General features: G+C 47.1%; 1 pseudogene; it reads right to left on the reverse strand.

Moving 5' to 3' along the window:
• The window catches only part of LOC147113190 (uncharacterized), a 99,446-nt pseudogene extending 94,314 nt beyond the window's left edge, over nucleotides 1-5,132 (reverse strand).
• Between the last annotated feature and the right edge of the window lie 3,586 nt (nucleotides 5,133-8,718).

Genomic DNA, 8,718 nt, shown 5'->3' on the forward strand with positions numbered 1-8,718 from the left:
ATCTTGGATAGCAGTAAAAAAAAAAAAAATCTGAGAAATTGCAAATCTACAATGCCTAAACACGGGAATATTAGTACCTTTGATAGTGACCTCGAAGATTGGGCCATATATGTTGAAAGAGTAAAAAATTATTGTAAGGCCAATAAAATTCGTGACCAAGATAAAGCTCTAACATTATTAAATTTAATGGGTGCGAAGACATACGGGCAATTGAAACACCTGTTATCACCAGATGAACCGGCGGATAAGACGTTCGATGAGATTGTTACTGTCCTGAAAGATCATCTAAACCCCACGCCGCTGATGCTAGCGGAATGATTTAAATTTTATGACAGAAGGCAGCTACAGCATGAAAGCAATGCTGATTATTTGCTGGAATTGCGTAAATTAGCGAAATATTGCCAGTTTGGAACGGGACTGACAGAGGCACTTCGAGACAAATTTGTGTGTGGTTTATTTAAACAGGATACACAAAAGCAACTGCTCGAGGAGAATGAGCTGACGCTTGAGAAGGCGGTCACTATGGCAGCAGCACACGAAGCCGCAGCGAGAGGCACGGCAGTAATGCAGCTACGGTCACCGGAGCTCAGTGCACACAAATTGGGTGTGAGTTCTGGCAAATGTTATCGTTGTGGAAAGACAACGCATGATCAGAACCAGTGTTGGTTTAAAAACCAAGAATGTAGAACTTGTGGTAGGCTTGGACATATAGCTAGAGTATGCAGGTCAGCGAAGAAGACCAGCAACAAGAAGTCACCGCAAGGAAAATACGCAAAGGTACACAAGGTGACCGAACAGGAGTCCGATTCAGACGCTAGCAGTAATGAACTGGCTAGCTTAAGAGTACTCAACGCTGGTAAGGGTGCAGACCTCCAGACAATTTGGGTCACTCTTCAGATAGAAGGAGTCCAAGTAAAACTGGAATTGGACACTGGATCGGCATTGACGGTCATAAATAAGAAAGATTACGGAAAGTTATTCCAACATATTCCCCTACAGGATACGGGGATTATATTGGAAACATACACGGGGCAAAGAGTGTACCCCATCAGGAAAATAGAGGTTGCAGTGGTCCACAAGGGCGAAGACAGTCAAATAATGGACTTATATGTGATATCTGAAGGAGGTCCTCCACTACTAGGACGGGAGTGGATTAGGAAAACGAATATGGACTGGCATTTCCTACAAACAATAACGAGTGAGAACTCGGTGAAGATAGTCGGCCCAGACTCTGGAACGGATGATGGTAAGCCCAACTCAGGTGCAAAAGACAAAGTTTCAGCACAGAATTCCACTGAGCAACAACAACATAGTTTAACTGTGGATTCTGAGTCTGGCAAGTCTACTGATGTGCCCATTTCTGAGGGACACCGGGCTCGAACTCAACTCCATTTCAAACTACAACAGCAATTAGAACAAATGCTTCGCCGTTGTGAGCAAGAGTTGAATGCAACGAAAGAGTTCTTTGATATAGAGTTGGAGAATCTGGAAAGACAACAGAAGCAGCTGATGGAGAAAATGGAACAGGAGCACACAAAACGTCTGATGTCAGAGGAGTTAACGGTCAGCCAACTCCTGCATATGCTGAAGGACAGGACTCTGAAATGGGAAAAACTTGAACACGAACTTCAATATTCAAACGAAAGGGGTTCGGAGCTCTCAAAGGTTATTGGAAGAGCTGAGGTGGCAACACAGACTGAGATGACTGCAACAGAGCAGCCCTTGGATGCCAAAAGTACGCTGACTCACGTCAACGTAGAACAACAGACCGCTGAAACAGCTGCTCCGGTAGAGGGATTGCATAGTCAGATCAATCAATCTCCAAAGGAAGTTGAAGTATTAAAATCACAAATGAGGTCACTAGTAAACGACTTGCTGAAAGCCCAGAAAAAGCTGGATGCAGAGGTACACATGAAGAAGTCTCTTCAGGAAAGATGTCTGGATTTGGAACAAGAGCTGGCTAACGTCCAGCTGGGTATGGAGGAAATAGACGACCCTCTCACTGGTCTAGCTCAGGACGACACCGAATATTACTATGACCTGGTGGACGACACCGAATATTACGATGTCCTGTCCTGCCCAGCTTGTAACTTCGACTCCCAAAGTGCAGAAATCATGGAGGAGCACCAAAAGTCTACGGAACATCGGGAGAAGCTGGCTCCACGACGGAAACAGGAGGAAGAGAAGGAGGAACTGCGCATGCAGCTGGCAGCTGTGGCAGCTGACAATGGAGGCCAGAGAGTCTCCAAGAAGCAGAAAAGGAAAAGTAAAAACAGAAGATGACCCATCTGAACCATTATCACCTCTACCAGATCACACACGTGGTCCCTCCGAACGGAGCCAATTCAGTTCGGAAGTTCAAACTGTTAAATCCATGGAAGGACTATTGAATGAGTCACTCCAGCAACGTGAACCGACTCCACCACAGAGATTGAATCTGTGAACTGTTTTCCGCAGAGACTGAATCTGTGATCTGTTTTGACATGAAGTTATCTATGTATCTATGTTATTCTGTTATGTAAACCTGAAGTTATATATGTATATATGTTATTACGTTATGTTAAATGGGGAGATGACTGTAAAGCTAGGAAGGGAGGAATGTTGTGTATGTAATATGTGTGCTACTTTGAACCTATGGACAGGACTGCACTACTTGTTGGGCGTAGTGATACGCAGTACCACTCCTGGCCATAGGGGTATCAATAGTACTGTGGGTACTGATCTCCCCTCAGTTCCCGCCTGTGGGCATGAAGTAAAGACCTACGTATAGTCCCTACCTCCAACCAGTAAAGACCTGTTTTATTGTTACTGATTAAGTCTCAGTATTAATTACTTGAACTCACAGATTTAACAGTGGCCTAACCAGCGCTTTATAAAGATTTAGCATAACTTCTCTACTTTTGTACTCAATACCTCTATATATGAAGCCCAAGATCGCATATGCTTTGTTAACCAATCTCTCAATATGTCCTGCCACCTTCAGGGACCTATGCACATTAACTCCCAGGTCCCTCTGTCCCTGCACACTCTTTAAAACGGTGCCATTAAGTGTATATTGCCTCTCCCTGTTCCTTCTGCCAAAATGCATCACCTCACACTTCTCTGTATTAAATTCCATCTGCCACTTTTCTGAAAGGAACCAGGCGAGTGCAGTCCCACCCAGCTGGATGACGGTGGAGAGGCGTTGGAGAAGGATGGAGTGGTCAACCATGTCAAAGACTGCAGACAGGACAAGAAGGACAAGGAGGGATAGTTTACACCTTTGTCACAGTCACAAAGAATGTCATTTGTGACTTTGATGAGAGCCGGTTTGGTACTGTGGCAAGGGCGGAAAGCTGATTGGAGGGATTCAAACATGGAGTTGCGGGAAAGATGGGCATGGATTTGCGAGGCGACAACATGTTCCAGGATTTCGGAGAGGAAAGGGAGGTTGAAGATGGGGCGGTAGTTTACAAGGACGGAGGGGCCAAGGGTTGTTTTTTTGAGGAGAGGGGTGATGACGGCAGATTTGAGGGAGAGGGGGACAATACCAGTTTCATCCACACAAGGCCGTGTGAAGGATAAAGAATAAATACAGGACACCATCAATTTATTAAAAAAAGGTAAAGATTTCATTAAATCAAAACTGCTAAATAGTAGACAATTTGTTTCTTAAAGATATAAGTTGCATTAGCCGTGTGGAACCGTCAGTCCTCTGGTGCATTCATTTTTACTGGATAAAAATTAGAACAATTTTCTTTTTCTTCCCGCTCCTCTTAAAGGCATTGGCTTTAGTTCTTTGAATGCTGGTCCCTCCCTGGTACCTGACCCATTAATCGTGTGTGAGCTTTGACAGTTAGTGTTGGTAGGCTATTTGACCACAAGGGGCATCAGCCAATCATCTGCTTTCATAACATCTACACAGATCCGCTTCCAGCAGAGTTTGCCGGATAGCAATCAGCAGTGGGGAACCCTGGCTGATTTCCCATTTCTGATCCCAGAGGTACTGTAGCCCTGTTACCGCTGTCCAGTTGGACGCCAGCTAACTCTGCACAGTCGGAGATCAGGCCTGGGCCAGTCCCAGTCAGCATAGCCTCACTGGGCCATTGGGGATGTGGAACCAATTTTACTTGGTTCTGATCAAGGATCTTGCATATAAATTGTCAGGTGTTGGCAGTCCATTAGCTGTGTATTCCCGTGCTACATCAAGTAAGCAAGTGAGTCAAAAGCCAAATACTGTGGATGCTGGAAATCAGAAATAAAAACAGAAAATGCTGGAAACACTCAGCAGGTCAGGCAGCATCTTTGGGGGTAATTCTAACCCCGCAAAACGGGTGGGTTTCGGGTGGGATGTGAAAATTAAAAAATTGTCAAACCCGCCTCGGGCCAGCCCACTTCCAGTGTTAGCGGTGGTGGGATGGGGGACAGGCAACCAACCCGCTCCCAGGAGGCAGGTTGCTGATTTAAATATTTGAATGAGGATGTGTGCCTGAGATTTTCTCTCTTGTCCAGCTTTAACGCTGGCTGGCCGGGTTTCCCCGGGTGCTAAAGGGAGGACTGGTGCATGGAACAGGAACAGGCTGGAAGGGCCTTTCCAGCTTGTGGGCCAGGAGCAGCAAGTGTGCTTCCCCCCCGGCCCCCAAGCTAACCTGCTTCATTCCCCGGGATCAGAGCCCCCATGTAATCGGACCCCCCCCACAATCAGATCCCCCCATGATCGGACCTCCCCCCCCACCACCATCACTGATCCCCCGGTGATCACCGACCTTCCCGATGTCCTCATCTCTGCCCCAATCTCTCGCCAACACCCTGACCCTCGAAGCCACACTGTATCCCCCTCCCCCCACCCTTGCGATCTCTATCCCTGTTCCTGGGCTGCGGCCTTTTCAGCAGCCTCCCCCCCCCCCCCCCCCCCACCCCACTGTCAATCAGGCTGGCTTCCGGGTGGGGATGATGTTGAAAAAACCCACTCCCGACCAGAACTCCTCTCTCCTGCTTTGAAATCTCACCCCAGTAAAGATCGTGGGCCAATGTTTCAGGTTGATGAGCAACTGAGCTCTCGATCTCTGCAATCCTGATTCCAGCACTAACCTTTTCTTCAGTTCCTCCATTCTCTCTCCATTCTTCTGTGTATCATTCATTAGGCCGTCCATTTCTAGGGCTGGAGAAACCTCCAACCTGAAGAATTTCAGCTCGACAAACACATCAGTACAATCTGGAGCTACAATCACCGGGGAACCAATCGACCCTCTCTCTAAACACCTCTGTTGATTTTTGAAATATGTTGCTGATTCCCATTAGCTTGGCTGTTCACAAAAGAAACAGTGTAGGATCTCACCACAGAACAGTTTTGAATCTGTCATAGAAACATAGACATAGAAGATAGGAGCAGGAGTAGGCCATTCGGCCCTTCGAGCCTGCTCCGCTATTCAATGAGATCATGGCTGATCATCCAAATTCAGTACCCTGTCCCTGCCTTCTCCCCATATCCCTTGATCCCGTTAGCCTTAAGAAATATATCCAACTCCTTCTTGAATATATTTAATGAATTGGCCTCCACTGCTTTCTGTGGTAGAGAATTCCACAGGTTCACCACTCTCTGGGTGAAGAAATTCCTCCTCATCTCAGTCCTAAATGGCTTACCCCTTATCCTTAGACTATGACCCCTAGTTCTGGACTCCCCGGCCATCAGGAACATCCTTCCTGCATCTAGTCTGTCCAGGCCTGACAGAATTTTATAGGTTTCAATGAGATCCCCTCGCAATCTTCTAAACTCCAGTGAGTACAAGCCCAATCGACCCAATCTCTCCTCGTACGTCATTCCTGCCATCCCAGGTATCAGCCTGGTGAATCTTCGCTGCACTCCTTCCATGGCAAGAACATCCTTCCTCAGATAAGGCGACCAAAACTGCACACAATACTCAAGGTGCGGTCTCACCAAGGCCCTGTACAACTGCAGCAAGACACCCTTGTTCCTGTACTCGAACCCTCTTGCTACGAAGGCCAACATACCATTTGCCTTCTTAACCGCCTGCTGCACCTGCATGCTTACCTTCAGCGACTGGTGCACAAGAACACCCAGGTCTCTTTGCACTTCCCCTTCTCCCAACCTATTGCCATTCAAATAATAATCTGCCTTCCTGTTTTTGCCACCAAAGTGGATAACCTCACATTTATCCACATTATAATGCATTTGCCATGTTCCTGCCCAATCACCCAACTTGTCCAAATCGTATTGGAGTTTCACAACATCCTCCTCACAGCATACCCTCCCACCCAGCTTTGTGTCGTCCGCAAATTTGGAGATACTACATCCAATTCCCTCGTCCAGGTCATTAATATATATTGTGAACAGCTGGGGTCCTAGGACCGATCCTTGCGGTACCCCACTAGTCACTGCCTGCCACTCGGAAAACGACCAGTTTATTCCAACTCTTTGCTTTCTATCTGCCAACCAGTTGTCTATCCAAGTCAATACCTTGCCCCCAATCCCATGTGCCTTAATTTTACATGCTAATCTCTTATGCGGGACCTTATTGAAAGCCTTCTGAAAGTCCAAATACACCACATCAACTGGTTCTCCCTTATCTATTTTACCAGTTACATCCTCAAAAAATTCCAGCAGATTAGTCAAGCACGATTTACCTTTTGTAAATCCATGTTGACTTTGTCCAATCCTGTCACTGCTTTCCAAGTGCTCTGCTATTACATCTTTTATAATGGACTCTAGCATTTTCCCCACTACCGATGTCAGGCTTCTGTACATGCCTGCCCCTTTAAGCCAGAACCTTGTCGCCACTTCTTCCTCTTGTCCGGCAGAGGACGCTCACCAGCTGTGTTTCTGAAGTCGATTATTTATTGTGGAGTCCTTCCAGATAACAACCAGCGGAGGGCACTGCTAGCTATCACATTTGGCTCGTCTGCAACCCAGCCTTCAAACTAACCCTCCCCTTTGTGTCCAATTAGCCCTGGATCACCCACCTTCTCTCAGTGTCTGGACAGTCACTCCATCCACTGGGACTCACGATGAGCCATTAATGGGTAGCCTAACTTCTATCAATCTGGACCTTAGCTGGGTCCTGCTTTATGTGGACAATGAGGTAGCCCCACCACCATCGTCTCAATCCACATACGTACAGCACTAGGGTCATCAGTTTTACAAAGCATTTTAGGGGAACCTTTTAGCAAAAAAAAGATTGTGGGGCTGGATTTCCTCCATCCAGTTTCGCCGCTGTTCTGAATGGTGATCCACTCCTGAAGTGATCTCCCTGCCCTCCGGATAGGCATTAAAAGAGATGTCCATCCTGCCTTTTGTGTGAATGTTAAAAGCTCCCGTATTGTAACAGAAGAAGGGAGCTATTCCGGTGACCTGGCCAGTATTCCTCCCTCAACCAACACCGCCACAACCTGATTCACTGGTCATTCATCTCACTCTTGTTTTTGGGATCTTCCTGCCAAAGTAATCCATTGTTTGTGAAGTGTTGAGGTATTTCTGAGAGGCGTGATAAGGTGCGATATAAATGGAGGATATGAAAAAACCCGTGGCATTTTTTCAGCTATTATACTAGCCGACCGCCGGTGGCATTGCACATGGGGGGTCAAGGTTAAGCGTAGTCTTCAAGTGAAGTGAGGTTAGAGAGCAGGTGATAACTGGACCACAGTGTGCAGACATCATCCTCGTTTTAAAGTCATGCATTCTGTTCTTAATTGTATCTAATATTTTGATTTTTAAACAGCAAAAGCAGTGGTAGTTTGGGAAGGAGTGAAGTACAGTTGCCTGGGACATAGGAGTTTGGCTGAGGAGCAGGGAGCGGGAAAACTGAGACTCTACAGCACCACCATTGTCAGGAGGGTGTCATTACAGTGTGACATGTTTACATAGGCAAATGTGGGCATAGTAATTATAATGGGGACAAGTTGACATTAAAGTATGACAAAAATGTCACAATAGGAAGTAAGGTTTTACAAACAGAAATCACATATAAATGTATGCTTTTTAACATCTTCTTCTTAGGCAGTCCCTCGGAACCGAGGATGATTTGCTTCCACATTAAAAATGAGTTCACAGGTGACTGATGAGTCCAATGCGAGACTTACAGTCTGTCACAGGTGGGGCAGACGGTGGTTGAAACGTCTGAGCTCCTGGGCAACGATAGCAGTACGGCGTTCCGGTCTGTCACTGTTGGGGTTGTCCATGACGTTCCAGGTCTCGAACTTCATTTTGAAGGGTGGAAGATGGCTGTGCGTGAATTCTTTTAACGTGGGGTGGCCATTGCACACCAGCTACCACACGGGCTTGACAGAGCAAGGTCTTGGTCCAATGGCAAGGGGATCCAAGACGATTGGAGACCAGGCTCTGCTACAATGGCCTAGCACACTCACACACACATACTCCTACTGTCCTCCTCCCTCCTTCTCGCAGGTCCTCTCTCCCTGGGTTTCGTACGATGCATTGTGGTCCTCCCGACCTTGCCTTTGGCCCATGCTGCACCTTCCCTGGGCCCCGACCCCGCTGCTGGTCAACGCTGCGCCACTCCTGGGCCTTGACCTCGCTGCTGGGCTTGTCCTCGCTCCTGGGTCCCGGCCTCGAACATATAACCACACCTCGCACCATAACAGCAATATACCCCACATCCCTCACTATAACAGAGATATACCCCACACTCCTCATTGTAACTCCAATATATCCCACACGCTGCACAGTAACAGAGATATAACCCACAGCCCTCACTGTAACAG

The sequence above is a fragment of the Somniosus microcephalus genome, chromosome 9, assembly GCF_052327205.1.
Source record: "Somniosus microcephalus isolate GS21.2 chromosome 9, FLI_Smic_1.0, whole genome shotgun sequence".
NCBI classification, from domain to species: Eukaryota; Metazoa; Chordata; class Chondrichthyes; order Squaliformes; family Somniosidae; genus Somniosus; species Somniosus microcephalus.